This window comes from Rhinopithecus bieti, unplaced genomic scaffold (genome assembly GCF_001698545.2).
Source record: "Rhinopithecus bieti isolate Rb0 unplaced genomic scaffold, ASM169854v2 scaffold_17971, whole genome shotgun sequence".
In the NCBI taxonomy this organism is placed as follows: domain Eukaryota; kingdom Metazoa; phylum Chordata; class Mammalia; order Primates; family Cercopithecidae; genus Rhinopithecus; species Rhinopithecus bieti.
The window spans coordinates 4104336-4122342 of NW_016809834.1; the positions used below are offsets into that span (position 1 = coordinate 4104336).

At 33.7% G+C, this 18007-nt stretch overlaps 1 protein-coding gene across 1 annotated transcript in view; it reads right to left on the reverse strand.

Moving 5' to 3' along the window:
* SOX5 (SRY-box transcription factor 5) overlaps positions 1 to 18007 on the reverse strand; it is a 437995-nt gene that overhangs the window by 381350 nt on the left and 38638 nt on the right.

Here is an 18007-nt window from a genome sequence, read left to right on the forward strand (position 1 = left end):
TATTCTATTTTCACAACTCCATGAATGATTTAGATGTGAATAATTCTGGCCTATTTATCCTTAGGATACTTAAATAAAATAAAAAAAAAAAACACAAAGAAGGATATTTTGTTTTGATGAGCTAAAGCCTACATGAAAATGAGCTTAGATAATTGAACAAGAATTAAACATTTTCTTTGTACTTGAGTCTGATTCAGAATATTACCAGAGGTTAAAAATATGTGGCAAATATTTTAAATAGAAAATTCCTTTTCCTTTCATTAAATTATTTCTATAGAAATAAAGTTAAGTTAAAATATTTAATTTAAAAAAACTTTCTTGTAGTATTTACAACTTAATCTGACCTTGAAAAAGCTGTTATTTTTTGTTCAACAAAGAGTGTTTACAAAATCATTCATTCTTATTCTAGACCAGTGAGATGGGAGGCAGGGAAGTATTTACTAACTACCACAACACTTCCTTCATATAGATCACTGATTTTAAATTTAAAATGTGTTCCCCAAATGCCTCTAATCATTGCTGAATAATATTATTTTAGTGTTAGAAGTTTCAAAAGAAAAAATGCATTCAAGTACAGGAGATATGCTATTAAAATATTAGGACAGTAGAAAAATATAAGGGCTTAACAATCAGACAAGTCAGAATGAAAATACTGATTCTGTCACTTACTGAGACTTAATTTCTCTATCTCAACTTACTTATCTTTGAGGTGAAAAACATCCACTCATAAGGCTTTTTGAAAATGGACTATGTACCATGTGAAAAATAACTAGTGTATTATTTAACACAGAATACACACTCAATAAATAGCCCCTGTTTATTTAACAAACTAAAACTACAGTGTGCCCCACCCACCCTCAAAAAACAAAAACACTCAAACATGAGGAAAACAGATTGCCTAATAAAGGGTTTCACTATAAAATCAACATAAAATAGAAAGTTTCCCTTTAGAGAAATGCTCCCTGGCCAGCAACACTTAACATTAAACCGATCAGGTATAATAGCAAGTGTTCAAAACAAAATCTTAATAGTACCGGTGTTGATCAGCCAAAGAAACAGATAAAGAGGAGGAAATAGGGGCAGCTACCATGTCAGCATTGTCTAAAGGAGAAGTAGATTTGGATACCACATTTCAAGTAATTTTAACTATTTCCAATCCCACGAACAAGGCCTATTGCAAGTATATACTCTAAGTATGGAGAAGTATGTGAGGAGCTAGAGTTAACAAAGCCAGAATAGTTCTAGTTTAATTGGCAATACCATATCACACACTAAATTGATATATTATTAAACATCATAACCCATGAACACTAGAGATATTTAATTCCCACTGTTCTGATTCCATGTTCTCCAGGCAAACTTCTGATTCTCATGTAAAGAGTTTGTGGACTGAACAGGCTTAAAATGTTTGAGGTCTTTGTGAAGTGATTTATTAAACTAATAAAGAAACTTTTAATTATTTCTTAGTTTTGCATGTAGCTTGACTATAAGGAGATTATGCCTTTGTTATACAAACCTTAGCATTTGTGGTCTGAGTGGGCATTATCATTCTTACTGGAATTAATACATTGGTATTCTGGTGTCTGCCTCAGCCTCATATGCAGTCTCTCAATGTCTAAAAACTCTAGTCTGTTGACAAGAGCCAGTTTCTGAGTCATCAAAGCAGAAAGCAAGATCAGCTAGCCTTTCCTAAGTTAATACAATTCTATGACCTTCAGAACCATGAACTTTCTGTTGATTTCTACTTTATTAATATCATTATTAACATCGGTTATGAAAACTGAAAGTCCAAAAGTAGACATAGGTTGTTAAGGTAGACAGACAAGACATTGATAGTTTTATCAAAACTTCTGGTTATTTCAGAACCTAAATTAACTTTCTATTTAACTGGGTAAGTATTCTCTATATACAGCATTCTAGAGAGCAAAAAGGTTAAAGTTTATAACACTGAACATGAAATAGTCATGATGCCAGAAGGCAAACCGGTCCTAGAATGTCACATATTTCAGCTTATTTCAGTTCCATTTTCAGAGTGTTATAGAATGTTCTTAATGCATTGGACTTGAACGTATTTTTAATTCAGGTAAAAGATTGCTTAAAGATTTGTTAAATCATTATAATAAAAGCAACCATGGCTATATTTCAATGATAGGCTACTAAGTCAGAAAAGTAAACTATATAACAAATTATATATAGATATATCAATCTCTTGGTTGTATTATTCATGTTTACTGTGACCCACAGTACTTCTAAAAAACATTGACAACAAAATCACCAATAACATCAGATTCTTACATTTTTGTCTATCTATCAAAGTGTTTCATCTTGGGCAGAAAAAAGTCTCATTAAGAAGTCACCACAGGCCAGGTGCAGTGGCTCATGCATGTAATCCCAGCACTTTGGGAGGCCGATGCAGGCAGATCATGTGAGGTCAGGAGTTCCAGATCAGGCTGACCAACATGGAGAAACTCCATCTCTACTAAAAATACAAAATTAGCCGGGCATGGTGGCGCATGCCTGTAATCCCAGCTACTTAGGAGGCTGAGACAGGAGAATCACTTGAACCTGGGAGGCGGAGGTTGCAGTGAGCCGAGATCACGCCATTGGATCCAGCCTGGGCAACAACAGCGAAACTCCGTCTCAAGAAAAAAAAGAAGGCACCACAAGTTTGCATGTATTGTTCCTCTGAGATATATAGCTTATACTATATGACTTACACTAACTACATATCTGTGTTGCAATTTGTAACAATGTGAGCATCTAGGCTGGTATATGCTCTTATCCTTTAGAGATGATTTTTGTCACTTCTGTGGCGCTAGATTTACCAATGAAAAAAATTCAGACTTCAAAGAAACTGACATAAGACAGACAAATAAAATCTAATGTGACACTGCCTTGGGGAGCTATGATGACATAACACTGGTCTTAGCTCACTTTGTGGTCAAAAAACTTTCTTGAAAGAAATGACATCTAATTTTAAGGCACAAGCAAAATCTTCCAAAACATTAACAACGATTTGATGATCATCTACCATGTGCAAGACACTTATTTAATGGGAATAAAAACTTATTTCTCGGCCTCTGGTTAAAGAAGCTTATGAGCTGGTTGAGAGTATTTTAAATAAAAGAATAAATACTAATGAAAGAGAGTTCAGTCCAAAGGCTAAATGACATTACAGCTAAGTATCTGAGAGTTTCTTGAGGACCAGAGCATCCCTAAATGTTTCACAGAACTGTTGAACCAGTTGGCTTTCAAGGAAAAAGGATAAATTAAAAGTCTTAGGATAGAGAGGGAGTTTCATATGGGAAGTAATAATAAAAGCAAAGATGCAGAGATACTTTTAGAAAGTATTATATAAACTTAGGGTTCAAGCTTACTTGAAAAAAAGAAGAGATTGAGGAATATGGATCAAATCCCAACTGTAGTCTGTAACACTCCTGGAATTGCTGAGTTACGTGAACAAAATAAGAAACATGCTTACTTGTAAAAAGTAACTTGCTTTTATAAAGAGTCTCCTTCCCTTTACTTCCCCTTGCAGCATTCTGCATAATTAAGCTACTCTTGATAAATGTGACGGTAAATATAAAACTACTGGGGTCTTTTGCTATTGGCTGAAGGCTCTCCAAGTGCCTTATAATCACTCTGCAAGTAGATTATCCCCAATGTGTTCAGACACGGAAGGCAAACTTAGTGGTAGTGTAGAAGGTGTAAGTCTGCAACAGAAAGATAAAGCAGTGGTTCTAAACCTTTGCCTGCACATTGGGATTACCTGGAGAGGTTTAAAAAATACTGATCCCTGGGTTTTACCCTTAGAAATTCCGATGTTATTGGTTCTGGAGGGTGACTGGAAATCAGAAATTTTTAAAGTTCCCCAGTGATTTTAATATGCAGTCAATGTTGCAAATAATTTGGTAGTAGTAAGAATAATGTCCCCCAGACCAGGCTTGGTGGCTCATGCCTGTAATCCCAGCACTTTGGGAGGCTGAGGTAGATGGATCATGAGGTCAGCCTGGCCAACATGGTGAAACCCCGTTTCTACTAAAATACAAAAAATCAGCCGGGTGTGGTGACACATGCCTGTAGTTCTGGCTACTTGGGAGGCTGAGTGAGGCAGGGGAATCGCTTGAACCTGGGAAGCCGAGGTTGCAGTGAGCCAAGATAGCGCCACTGCACTCCAGCCTGGTGACAGAGCAAGACTCTGTCTAAAAAAAAAAAAAAAAAAGAAAAGAATAATGCCCCACAAACCAAGATGTCCAGGTCTTAATACCTTACGTGTCAAAAGGGACTTTGCATGTGTAATTAAATTGAGTATTTTGAAATCTGAACTGGGGACATAATTCTGAATATTGTTGGTAAGTCCAACGAAATCATAAACACCCTTATAAGAGGGAGAAGAAAAGTCAGAATCAGAGGAAGAGACTGGATGAAACTATGCTACTGACTTTGAAGATGGAAGATGAGGCCATGAGCCAAGCAATGTAGGCAGCCTCTACAAGCTACAAATGCAATGGAACAGAGCTCCTCCTAGAGCCTCTAGAAGAAATGTGGCCCTGACAACACCTTGATTGTAGGACTTCTGACCTCCAAAACTGTAAAAGAATAAATTCATATTTTTAAGTCACTACATTTGTGATAATTTGATACAGCAGCAATAAAAAAAAAATACCATTGATTTAAGCACTTCTTTTTCATAGTTGGTATTTTAATCAGTCTGGAATCCTCCTACCCTAGACATACACTTGCCTTCTTCCTCTCTTCATTTAGTTTTCTGCTCAAACATTATTTCTTCAGTAAGGCCTTCCTTGGTCATTTGTCCTAAACCTGCACTCCATTCCATTCTTAGTCCTTACTCCATTTTGTTCACAGCCTTTATAATCACTTAATACATTTTATACTTATTTGTTTACGGTCAATCTCTCCCACTATAAGATCCATGTAGGCAGACTATATTTTTGTTCACAGCTACTTGCCCAGTACTTAGACCCTTTCTGAAAATAATATTCTTCCAGTATACATGTTACATGAATAGCTACTAACTAAAACCAGCAACCCTCTGATTATGCCCTACCTATGTATAGCTTTAAGATTTAATCTTACAGGACAAGTATGCTTCGAATATGTCTCAGTATTGTCAGAAATAAGAAAACAGAGTTCAATAACAGTATCCTTCTTTTTAATAATTTCAACATAAAGGAATTGGTAAGCTCTGTATAATAATGTTTTAAAAAATTTGTGAAAATAGTATAGCTCTGGTTAAAATATTATATTTAACACGTCTAAGTAAAAGATTATAAGAGTTAAGTAAGTTTACCAATAAACACTACATAGTCAATTACTAATAGACTTATTACTGAAGTATCACCTACTTACTGCTAAAAACTTTAAAAAAACTTTAAGGAAATGTTCTTTGGTACAATTATTCTGGAAAATGACAACATGTACAGAGTTAAAGATATTCTGCATTTGGAACGTTATAAGACGAAAGACTCAGAATAGGAATTGCTTTCCTTATATAGTAGATTCTTTTTTAAAGTTTCTTTCTTTAAATATTTTAACCTTTGACTAGATAATACATCAATTAAAATCCTAGGATGCAGTGCCTTCTACTGGTTGTTCTTTTGGCATGATAATATAATTTGTCTTAAAGATGGCAGTTATATATTTAAAAATTGCAAAAATAAATATCTAGAAAGAGGAAACTCAAATTCCAGTTCTTCTCAAAGCCATCCCTTCTTACCACCATGGCAGAAGCAACACTGTCCAATCTCAGACTATATCATCAACCTTTTCAGTTGCATGCATAGAAGAATTAAACATTTTTTATTAGTATATACAGTATCTGAAACTACAAGAGAAGCATCTGGAAAACAAAAATGTCATTTTTAATTTCTTCAATTTCCGTTATCATGTAGCATGTCTTTCATGTAAAATTTTTTCAAGTACAGTTCTGTTTTTGACTATTTCACTTTATGTCAGCAAAATTAATGTGAAGGATGTGACTTTACGTGTATGATAAAGGCCTTTCCAAATTGCTCTGCATTTGTTTTCCCAAATATTCTAATCCTCTACACCAAATGAGACACAATTAAAAATAGGGCAGTATACTTCCTAGCACATAGTTGGCAATGCATTTCTTTTATGAATAAATTAATGAATTGAATGAGTCCCTATTTTGTGCCAAGAAAGTTACCTTTGTGTTATAAATAAAACAGGCAATTTAAATATCATGACCCTTCTGCTTTACCTTTAAGGAAGTTAGAGTTTCAGTGGAAATAGGAACTATATACCTACTCTTCCATTTATACACATTCATTCATGAGTGGAAAACATTTGGTGAAAAATACTATGTGCCCATTAGCAACATAATTAATAAATCAAGAAAGAATATTGTAAGGTGAATGCCTTTTTAAAAATATGAGTGCTACAGGAGATAGATAGACAGATAGTAGATGATATCTCACTAATCAGAAAAAGCTTCCCAGAAAATACAATAATTCAACAGGGTAATGAAGAATGGGTCAGACACAGAGGGCTCGGTGTGGTTGCTCACCCCTTTATTCTAGCACTTTGGGAGACCAAGGCTGGAAGATTCCTTGAGCTCTGGAATACGACATCAGCCTGCAAAACTGGGAGACTCTGTCTCTACAAAAAAATCACAAAATTAGCTGGGCATGATGGCCTATGCCTGTAGTCTGAGCAACTCGGGAGGCTGAGGTGGGAGGACTGCTTGAGCCCAGGGGAGCAAGGCTGCAGTGAGCTATGACAGTGCTCCTGCATGACAACGTGGGCAATAAAGTTGAGACCCTGTCTCAAAGAATTAGTTTAATTAAAAATATTTAATAGATTGCATCTTCTTAAGGGAACACTGAAGACGGATATGCAAAGCAAAACAAAAATTGGCAATTCAAAGAGAATAATACTTTCCTAGAAGTTATGTGTCTTAAGTTTTTTGAGTAGCAAGACTATTTGTTCAGGACATTTACTTGTCTGGTTCCTTTTGTAATTAAGGTTGTTGTGAAAAGACTAATCAATATTAGGAATTAAACTTTACTGTGTATTAAAGATTCTTTCACAATAGAATGTTACTTATCCAATATGGCAAATCAAAACATACGTTAAGCTTGAATAAAAAGGTTTCTAATTCAAATGAATGAAACAACAAACACTTTTATTTGATGTATAAACAGAATTACACAAACTTAGCATATCACTGTAATAAGAAAAAATTCAATTTCATTACTTTTATCTCTGAATTTCAATTATTATTATATCTTATAGCTCACACTTTCCTTTTCCCTCTTACATGTTTTGAACATCTTTATTTTTCTAAGTTGAAAGTTTACTCTGAGCATTCTGTGTCAATTTTTTTAACCAAGTCTTTCATATATAATATTCAGAAGTCTTTTAAATAGAAAATTTATTTATGGTAAACACGCAGTCTTTCAAACTTCTATACCATTTTTCTTCTCTTTTCTCTAAATCTTCTTTGCCATCAGTTTCTGATATAGAACATGCCAATCTCCATACTTCTCTACCCATTTCTTCCCACATACCAAGATCTCATTCATTATACTGTTATTTAGCGGCATGAACAAGTTCATCAGGTCCTGGCATAAAATATAAATTGAAGTAGAAACACAAATTTCAAAGAAATATAGAAACAGACAACATAGAATAATAAAAAAGATAAACGTCCTTGTAATCTTTACTATGTATTTCACCAGTAAAGATGAAATACAAAAGATCAACAAAATTTACCATAACATGTAAATCTAAAATCAAAACTACTTTTGAGCTATATTTACTTATGAATAAATTAATATTCTGTTTTTAAATATAATCTGAGTTTATACAAAATCTTTTATTACATGTTACAAAAGTTCAAACTGTATTTAAAAACATATTCATCAAAAATGTGGTCATCAACAACTTTTGAAGTGATCTTCTTCAACGTTGCCTCCTATGTTTAGCTTGCCACATGTTTAGTTTCTGAGATGTTCTCTGCATTGAGATCAAGTACTTCGTTACATCTTTCCTTCTTTCTGACAGGAAGAGCACCACTTTTCATTTCTTCACCACCTTTTTGCTGTTCTCTTCGCTAGCATCACTACTTTTACCAAATAGTTTTTCCCAGCCTCTTCCATGCCACCAAAGTCGGAGATGGAGGGGAGGATAAGAGGCGCAAAACAATGTAAAGGTACAAAGTTCTCCCAGGAAATGGTATAAAATGAAAAAAGAAAAAAAGCAAGTTGAAGATAAATAAGGAAAGTCTCAGAAATAGAATCTGATTCTTGTCATTATCTGAAAGAAATTAGTGCTTCTTTACTACTAGTTGGACACAGAATATTTTAAAAGTTTTGGAAATAATGTACCTAAAGTGAGCAGGAAAACTAACTATAAACTGTCCATTTTTGTTCTGTTAATTCCACTTCTACTGTTCTATCCTTTTCTAAACAGGGAGACAAACATTTAAAAACAGTTTATGGCAGCCAAATTCCATCCTACAGTGATTCAGAAATCACAATTCAGCTCTTCCTTTGCTCCTTTGTTTTCTTACTGCTTCACTAATAACTGTAAATCACTAAAATTTTACTCCAAAATTAGGCTTTGTCTTATTGGCTGGAGACACCCAGAAAACGTTCCAGTCAGAAGACTGTTTTATTATGAGTAATATAGTTGGGCTAGGGGGTTGAAATTTATCTAAACAAGTATATCTGCCAGCTAAAATGTCTTTCTGTTTCATTACATTATTTTGATATTAATCCATACTTACTATGTGCCTAAAGTAACAGTAATCCTGATAAATAAAACAGAGGAAAAAATATTTAATTAAACTCCACTGAAATCATTTTATAATGTTTAATACTTGAAAAAGATTAATTGGAGTTAATTGTGATACATACAGCAAAACTGAAGGAAAACTAGTTTATGGGAACTTTTATGACTCCTATGTACAAATTCACTTTCATTAAAAAGAGGTGGTAAATGTTTTAACATAATTCTATATTGTTTTGAAAAAAATTACAATACTTTTCTCATGATCTACAAGAAAGAGTATGGCAATAAGCACGTTCTACTTAAAATTTTGCCGAACTTTACCTTGAATCATTAAAATTGTAATAATTTTATTTCCTTATCTCAAAAACAGAAACACCTTTATTTGAGATAAAACATTTGATCACAGAATCTCTCTAATCATCAAAGATACTAAATTTCAATCAAGTCACCTTGAAGAAAAATAATAGAAATGATTAAGACTTTTAAGTATCGAAGATAAATTTCTTTTAAGTTGTAGACAAAATGACCAAACACATAACTTTGGGAGGAAACAGCGACGTCCAATAAGAGCATTTTGTTGTAAATTATTTAATTCATGTATTGTTACACATTTGTCATTAATCGCAAACTGAAAAATACGTTTAACCTTCAGCCATCTACAGGTTAAAAATGTCAAAGTCCTCTTGTTCCATTTATCTATAAATTACTTAGAATAATCTAGCCTTAAGATCTGTGATTCTGTAACTTTTATTTATAGTTAGAGAATGTATACTTTTACGGAAATAAAAAGCTTTTCCCATTTGAGCATGGGTTTTGCCTTTCTGACAGCTCTAAGTCCACAGGATGTGGAGGGATGATTTAAATTTTACATCAAAATTGTGACTGCAGTAGACTTTTCCCCCCTTCTCAAGGGAGGCATTGTTCTTGCCTTTCCATAACCAGGCGTGACAGCGCCAGACTGGAGTCATACGGCTGGTCTCTGAGTCAGCGTGAAAGTGCTCACCTCCTGAGTTTCCCCAGATGCTCGGCTCCTTGTGTGTCTGAAAGCTAAGCAGAGTAGCCACATACCCCATTCCTGGGACAGACACAGGATTGTGGGGAAGAATCTAGAGATTAGTAAAAACTATCTCTTCCGATATAGGCTGTAAAAATCTTTTATTAATAATATGAAGTACTAAAAAACAAAGCCCCATATTTAATATAAGTACAATTTTTTCCGACCCAAAAGTTCAGAGAATTGATTAACAAATTGATTAATGAGGAATACTGTGCTTCCGGGTTAAAGAAATAAAGACAGTATTAAAAATCAGAAGCTTTTGGATTTTTCTGAGACATATGGTTGCCATATGTATAAATTTTAGGTTATAGACAGCCGAATAGACAGCAAAAAATACTATGTGAAATGCTTACCAATTCTCAATATCTCTAATAAGGTATCTTTAAAAATTATCTGAAGAATCCTTGCTACAGGGACAATCTTTTCTGCCTTCTATCAGAACAACTGCTAGTGAAAAAGGAATTAATTCCATTTCTATTGTTCTATCCTTGAATAAACCTGTCAGGCCTAAGTTTGGGAGGTGTCTGTGTCTTGTTTATATATGCAACCATGTGTGTGCATGTGTGTATGTGTGCACACGTGCGTGCAGAAAGAGAGAGACAAAAAGAGGAATTAGAGGAAGAGGAGGAAGAAGACAAGGAGGAGGAGAAGCAGAAGGAAGAGAAACTTTACTATCTAATGATATGTTAATGAACATTAATATTCTTTTTTTCTTTTTTTTATGGAATCTCCGTAGTAAGGATTGGACCATATCACTTTAATCACGATCTGATGCTAACAACTTTCAATAATATATAATTCAAAACTATTTGAAAGTTTTGTATATTTTAAAGGAAAATAGAAGTAGAAAAAAACTCCTTCCAATTTGTTAACCCATGAAAAGGAAACCCAAATGATACGTAATTCCTGAATATTACTACTACAGTCAGTATTACTAATTTCTTAGTAATACTAGTCAATTTTTTCATGTTATCCTTATGAGGATGTATTAATGTCTACATAGATCACAAATGTGTATATGTGAGAATGTTTGTATAAATGTGTAAAAACAGTTCACCATATTCACCATATTCATCATGCAAGAAGATAGATGTTCATTTATGGATAACACTGCTCAGGTGAGGTGCACAAGCGGAAAAAAAAAAAAACTTTTTGAGTAGGAAAGAATATCTATTCAGGCTTTATAATACTGAGTCCTCTATAAAAATTCATTTCACTTGTTTTAACGACTTGGTCATTTTGACCCCTTCAGGACTTTACAGTATTGCAATGGCAGAACTGCAAATAGGATATACAATTTTATTTTCCAAAATAATATCCTTAGGTACATATTTTGAGCATTTTCCCTGACTTCTTAATCTGGGATTCTTCCTGTTAAAGTGCCCATCCCCACTCTTGCTCTCTCCCTCTCATCTCACATTACTGGCTAAGTCTAAATAAATAGCAAACTGTTCCATAATCAAAAGTGACTTATTCTTAGCATGGCCTACGTCTTGAAATAAAATCTGTGGCATGTTTAATTTATTTAGGATCTAATAATGATGACAAAAATAATTAAGTAACCAGTCTAGTTTTAATTTCTTTTGTTTTCAAAGGTCATTGTGAAATCAAGCAAGTTAAGCCGTCTAAAGAAACTCTCTAGAGAATGCTTCCCCCCAGCAGAAATGAGAAAGGCCCACAGCTAAAATGAGGACTGAACATCAGCATCAGATTTGTTGAAAACTGACTGTCTAAGTAGTCCAATGAAGAGAAATATTATGACCCCCTACCCTCTTTGGAATCCAAATAACCCTGACAAGGAATAGTTTATATATTGCTACATTCTGGCCAATTTAGGGGGCTCACTCTTCCTTTCCATGCCCCATACAGACTTGGTTACAGCCTGTTTCTACAACAGCTGTTGAAAATGTACAAAGTAGAAAATATTTACGTTATATTCAAAATAGACAGCAAGGAACGTATATACAGTGCACAAATCTTTCCTCAAACAACAGCTTCTGATGTGAGAGACAGGCATACTAGACAAAGACAAATTTTCCGAACTTCTCAGCAAAAATAAAGAATATGCCATCCTAATTAGGCAAAGTCCAAAAGTAAGGGTGCAGTGCCAAAGACGATGAGCATCTATCAACCCAAACTCCAAAACAGCGGGATGCAGCTATGGTTGATGTTATAAGAATGCTGAGCCTCTTCATTGGCTCCTTTCATGCCAAAGCTCCTTTGCTTGGATGAATATGAATTAAATCCATAAGCTTTCCTATTTTTCTAGCTTGACCTCTAAACTCATTTTATGTCTTAACTGTTTACCTTCTTTCCCCATTAATCTTTCTAGTTTTAGCACATGCCCTGTTGTTTTTAGAAAAAAAAAAAAAGAAAAAAAAAACTTAAAAGCATGGTTCACACTGCCACTGTGGGCAAGTTAGGAATGCTAACCCCCAAAATAAAAATTCAAAGGTTATGGTATATACTGCAGAGAAGAAAATCATCAAACTCCAGCAACGGTATGACAAGTATAAACACACAATAAGATCCCAGTACAAGATTTGCATTATATTTCAAACAGGGCTAACAGTAATATTACTATTAAGTTCCCATTTGTTCATACTTTAAAAGTATGTCATAGAGATAAGCCTTTTGAAATAAATAGCTTTTCCTATATGCTTTCTCTTTTCAATCAGTTCTATGCCTTGGCACATACAATGGAGGTGTTTTCTGAAACACTGTAACTATAACATGAATATCTAGTTTCAGATGGTAATATACCCGAGTTCATTCTCATCATTTGTTAGAGTATAGCCGATAAGAAATTTTACTGATTAACACAATCAATTTACCTATATCACCACAAAATCTGTTAGTACGAAAATTAAAACAAAATTTTAAAAGTGTTCACCTTACAAATCTGTAAAACAAAAACTTAGTAAAATAAAAGCAAAACCTTCAAGCTGGAATCTTGCATTTCAGTACAGTATTTACCATTTACCATTTATAGGTACTCGGTCTGCCATCTTTTCTGCTGTTCTCTACTGTTTCCCCCAAAGCTTAACAAAGGCCCAGCTGTATAAACCAGTCCTGTCAAAGAACATAGTTAAGGGATGGATAAAACAGGGAGGGGTGTCTAACATGCTGACCACTGTCTGAGCTTATGAGGATAAAGGAGCCTTGATGGAGAAAAGTAATCATCCATTGCTGTTTTCTTTTTTTTTAACCTCATTACCACATGCTAGAACATTTTTTTTCCACTACCCAAACACCCCCATTCCAATCCTCGACAACTGAAAGACCTTTGTGTTCCAAAGGGGACCGAATCCACCCCAACCTCTACTTCCATCCTCTTTTTTTTTGTTTGTTTTTTGTTTTTTGCTGCTGGCAAGTTTATGGAGGCATGATCATTTAAAGACCTCTCAAAATACTGGTTTCCTCTCCATCACACCATCCACACACGGTTCCCTGAAAACATTTTTAAAGGCTATATAAACTTACTTGCTTTGCATTCCTTTTTTACTAAAATATTATCAACAACTTTTGATTTCAAGATAGTTATTTATGCTAAGGACTCTAGAAAATGAAACATGCCTTTAAAAGATATTAAAGCATATATAATAGAGGTAGAATGAGTGCTGAAATATAGGATATATAAATTATATTTTAAAGAATGTGTTTCTTACAGAATATGTATTTCAAAGGGAGTTGGCTAAGTGCTTACTCAAAGTGTGTAGCAACTGTGAGATATGATTCTGAAATTTGAAGGAAAGTTAGGCTAATCTAATTAATCCTTTCAAAATCCTAGCTCTCATGTGTCCAAGAACATCAAACCATGTGGAAGATTTCCCGCAGATTTAAATACGCATTTCCTATTTTCAAGTTTGTCATTCTTACATTCTATGCTGACATTATTTATAAAGGACTGAAGCCTAATCCCCACAAAGATAGCTACCATAACTGTATTAGTTAGTAAGCAAAACACAATAAATGTCCAAGGAAATCCCTGGGCAAGAGCCACCAGACCTATATGGAGAGAGCAGTATCATCTGTTAAGTTAGTTCTATTTCAGGGTTTCTTTTGAGGTTGGGACAAATATTTGAATATTATTAAATCCTCTATTTATCCAAAGACTGCTGCAGCTGCAGTGTAAGTCTTCTTCATACTGTCCTCTCAGTGATCTAAAGGGATTGTCCTTTTTTAAATAGGGTAAAATGTGATTTCTTCCCCAATCTGTATATTTTTCTATTCAACATAAAATGTGTATTTGTAACACAAAACATAGTCTCCACAGAGTAAACTATTATCTATAGTTGCTTTCAGATCCAACATTCATGGCTGGTTTAGCTACAATAGCAATAGCTACTCTTATTCAAACTTGCTTCATGCAGTAGCCCACTTTCAGAAGTAATTGAGTAGTTTACCTCCTAGTATTTTTTCTTATGAAACAGATATTTTATTTCAAAGTATATAAAAAATAATACTTTCCAATGTCATATTCAAATCATAGTACAGAAGTGAAATACAGAAGAAAAACAAAAAAATTCCATTGCAAAATGGAACAATGTTTAAACTCACCTCCTTACCAACATAAACTTCTCACCTTGCCTTTCCTTAAAATATTACTTAACTTTCCAGAAATACACGTGGATAATCTATCCAATACTTACAAAACCCAGCAAAATGTTATTAAACCACTAAAAAAGACAACATTCTGTGACATCTCAAGAGATGTTAGATATTAATTAAAATGATCACAAAATATAAGCCAAATTTTTTCAATTTCAATATATTTCCCAGAGAGTCAATTTTGTTTATACTACAGCATGTCTTCATGCTAACAAACTTATAGACATGAACAGGAGAACCTTAAATCTGCTCAAACTTGTTATTCTGTTTTTCTTCCATGTCTCTGAATTTTTGTTACTGTAAATGACTTATTAATAATAACATGTAATTATTAAAACCTCTCTGGAAATTTTTTTTTAATGATGTATACCGTTTATTCCTTATAGTTCCTTGCAGAGCAGTAAGAACAATAATGTGAGAGAGACCTAAAGATAGGTTCTAGTACATATTCATGAACTTTGGGTTCAAAGTGGTTTGAATAACTCCCACTAATTATGCATTGATGAGTGCCAGTGACTGTGCTAGGTGCTTTCCATGTATTATTTCTGGTCACCAAAACAACACATTATTGGACCACAGACATAAATGTAAGAGCTAAAACCATAAACCACTTAGAAGGAAATACAGAAGAACATCTTCGTGGCCTTGGGTTAGGCAATGGTTTGCTAGATTCAACACCAAATACACGAGTGACAAAAGAAAAAAACAGATAAATTGGACTTCATTAAAATTAAAAACTTTTGCACTGAATATGATGCTAACAATAAAGTGAAAAGATAGTCCAAAGAATGGGGGAAAATACTTGAAAATATGTATCTGGTAAGAGAACTGCATCCAGAATTTATAAAGAATCTTGATAATTTAAATATAAACATATATGTACATACATGGAATTATTGTACAACACTTACAATAAAAGATAATCCATTTTTAAAATGAGAAAAAGATCTAAATACACATTTCTTCCAAGAAGATATACAAATGGTCAATAAGCACATAAGAAGATGCTCAACAGCATCAGTCATCAAGGAAATGCAAACCAAAACCACAATAAGATGTCACTGCACATCTGCTAGAATGGCTAAAATAAAAAGGACAGACAATAACAAATGTTGGAGAAGATGTGGAGAAATTGGAACCATTAAAGATTGCTGTTAGGAATGTAAAACAGAGCAGTCACTTTCAAAAACATTTGCCGTTTCTAAAGAGTTACCATATGACCTAGCAATTCCCCTCCTTGGTAAATACCCAAGACAATTGAAAACATATGTCCATGCGAAAACTTGTACACAAAGGTACATAACAGCATTATTCATAATAGCCAAAAAGTGGAAACAGGCCAAGGATCTGTTACATGATGAACGAAAAAACAATACATGCCATATCCATACAATGGAACATGATTCAATAATAAAAAGGAATGAAGTACCGATACATGCTACAAAACTGATGAATCTTGAAAACATGCCAAGTCAAAGAAGCCACTCAGAAAAGACTACGTATTCTAAGATTCCATTTATATGCAATGTCCAGAACAGAAACATTTGTATAGAAAGCAGATTGGTGGTTGTCTAGGGCAGGGTATGGGGGTGGGGAGGGGAAATGGGGAACGACTGCTAATAGTCACAAGATGTCTTTTAAAGTAACGAAAATATTCTAAATAGATTGTGGTGATGATTGCACAATTCTGAAAATACTAAAATCCACTGAATTATACATTAAATGGGTAAATTCTATAGTACTGAATTATATTTCAATAAAGCAATATGCTTTAAAACTACAAAACACACATTATCGCCTCCATTCTACTGATAGAAACAAGCTCAGAGATGTTACCTAAGATGACAAGGCCTCACAGTTAGAAACTGGCTGAACTAGAATTTGGAGCTAGACCTGCTCCAAATATTATCACATTTTCATTATTAATTAAAAGTCAAATTAAAATATTTTTATGAAAGAACTTAAATATATGTTTTAAATTGGATTTTCCACCAAAGAATCAAAAATAGATTTCTCATTTCTATTGCTTTTATGTGAATACAAGCTTTTATTGAATATTGTTATTGCATCTACGTTAGACACATGTTTTTTCTTTTCTTAACTTTTTCTTAAGTTCTTTTTTTTAGCTCCTTCTCTCTTTGCCACATCAACTTTTTACACTCCTGATAGGCAAATATTTGATGACTGTTCTAAAAGAAAGCACTCAATAGGCCGGGCGCAGTGGCTCACACCTGTAATCCCAGTCCTTTGGGAGGCCGAGGCAGGAGGATCACGAGGTCAGGAGTTCGAGACCAGCCTGGCCAACATGGTGAAACCCCGTCTCTACTAAAAATACAAAAATTAGCCGGGTGTGGTGGCATCTGCCCATAATTCCAGCTACTCGAGAGGCTGAGGCAGGAGAATCTCTTGAAACTGGAAGGTGGAGGTTGCAGTGAGCTGAGATTGTATCACTGCACCCCAGCCTGAGCAACAAGAACTAAACTCTGTCTCAAAAAAAAAAAAAAAAAAAAAAAAAAAAAAAAAAAAAAAAACTGAATAGACTGACAATTCATTACTAACATTTACATAGAACAGACAATATCTTGTTCCCCACAGAACTCCAATGAAAGATTATAAAATTTTATGTAATTTTACTAATATCTTCATTTATATGCTTAAAAAAGATAATATGGGTTATCTTATTACCCCATAGCTTAGTCTACAGTGGTCTGATCCAGCATTTCATCCTTGTTAACACAGGTAAAGCTTTGGAAAGGTAGCTCAATCTTCAGTTTGTCACAGGAAACTTCTGAAGGAATTAAAACCTTTGCAAATAACTTCTCGAATAATCTCCAAAATAATAATTATTAGGTGTTAATATCTGTTTCCTCCATATCCAGAGCCTTAAATTAATTCATTTCCTACAAAATCAACTATTGTTGGTGCTCACTGTATAATGAAGTCTTACTTTTTTTTAAAAACATTACAGAGGGTAAGTAAAATGGATAAGCCGATGATTTTCTAAATATTTTTCATAGTAGTTGTTTTACAAATACATTTCCACTGTTATAAAAGTAGAACATTATACTCAGTTAATATATCATGCTATATTCCATGATGCTTTCCACTTATGATAGTAGTTGGAATTAATTTAGAGCCATGCAACTTAGGCTTATTAAATAGACATTGATTTACCAGGAGAAGTAACTTCAAACCAATTTAGAAATCAGGATTTCCTTAAGGTATATCTAGAAGCAAGTGTTTCAATTTTTATTTCCTTCAAAATAATTTCATCTCTATCACAGCAGAGGGGAAAGAAGTGAATTAGAGGGAAGAGGCACAGACATTTGAGTAATACCAATAATAACAAACTCTGTAAATGTAAGCAGTAAAGCAAAAGAGCTTACTGATTCCCAAGGACCTGGATATTTAAAACATCAATTACTAGTCTCATTATTAAAGTAATTGTTTTTAAATTCTGTACTAGTAGTTTACATTTATTCATTTTTATCTTCTTCCAAATTTAGCTCAACTTTTTTTTTTTTTTTTTTTTTTTTTTTTTTTTTTTTTTATATAAAAAAT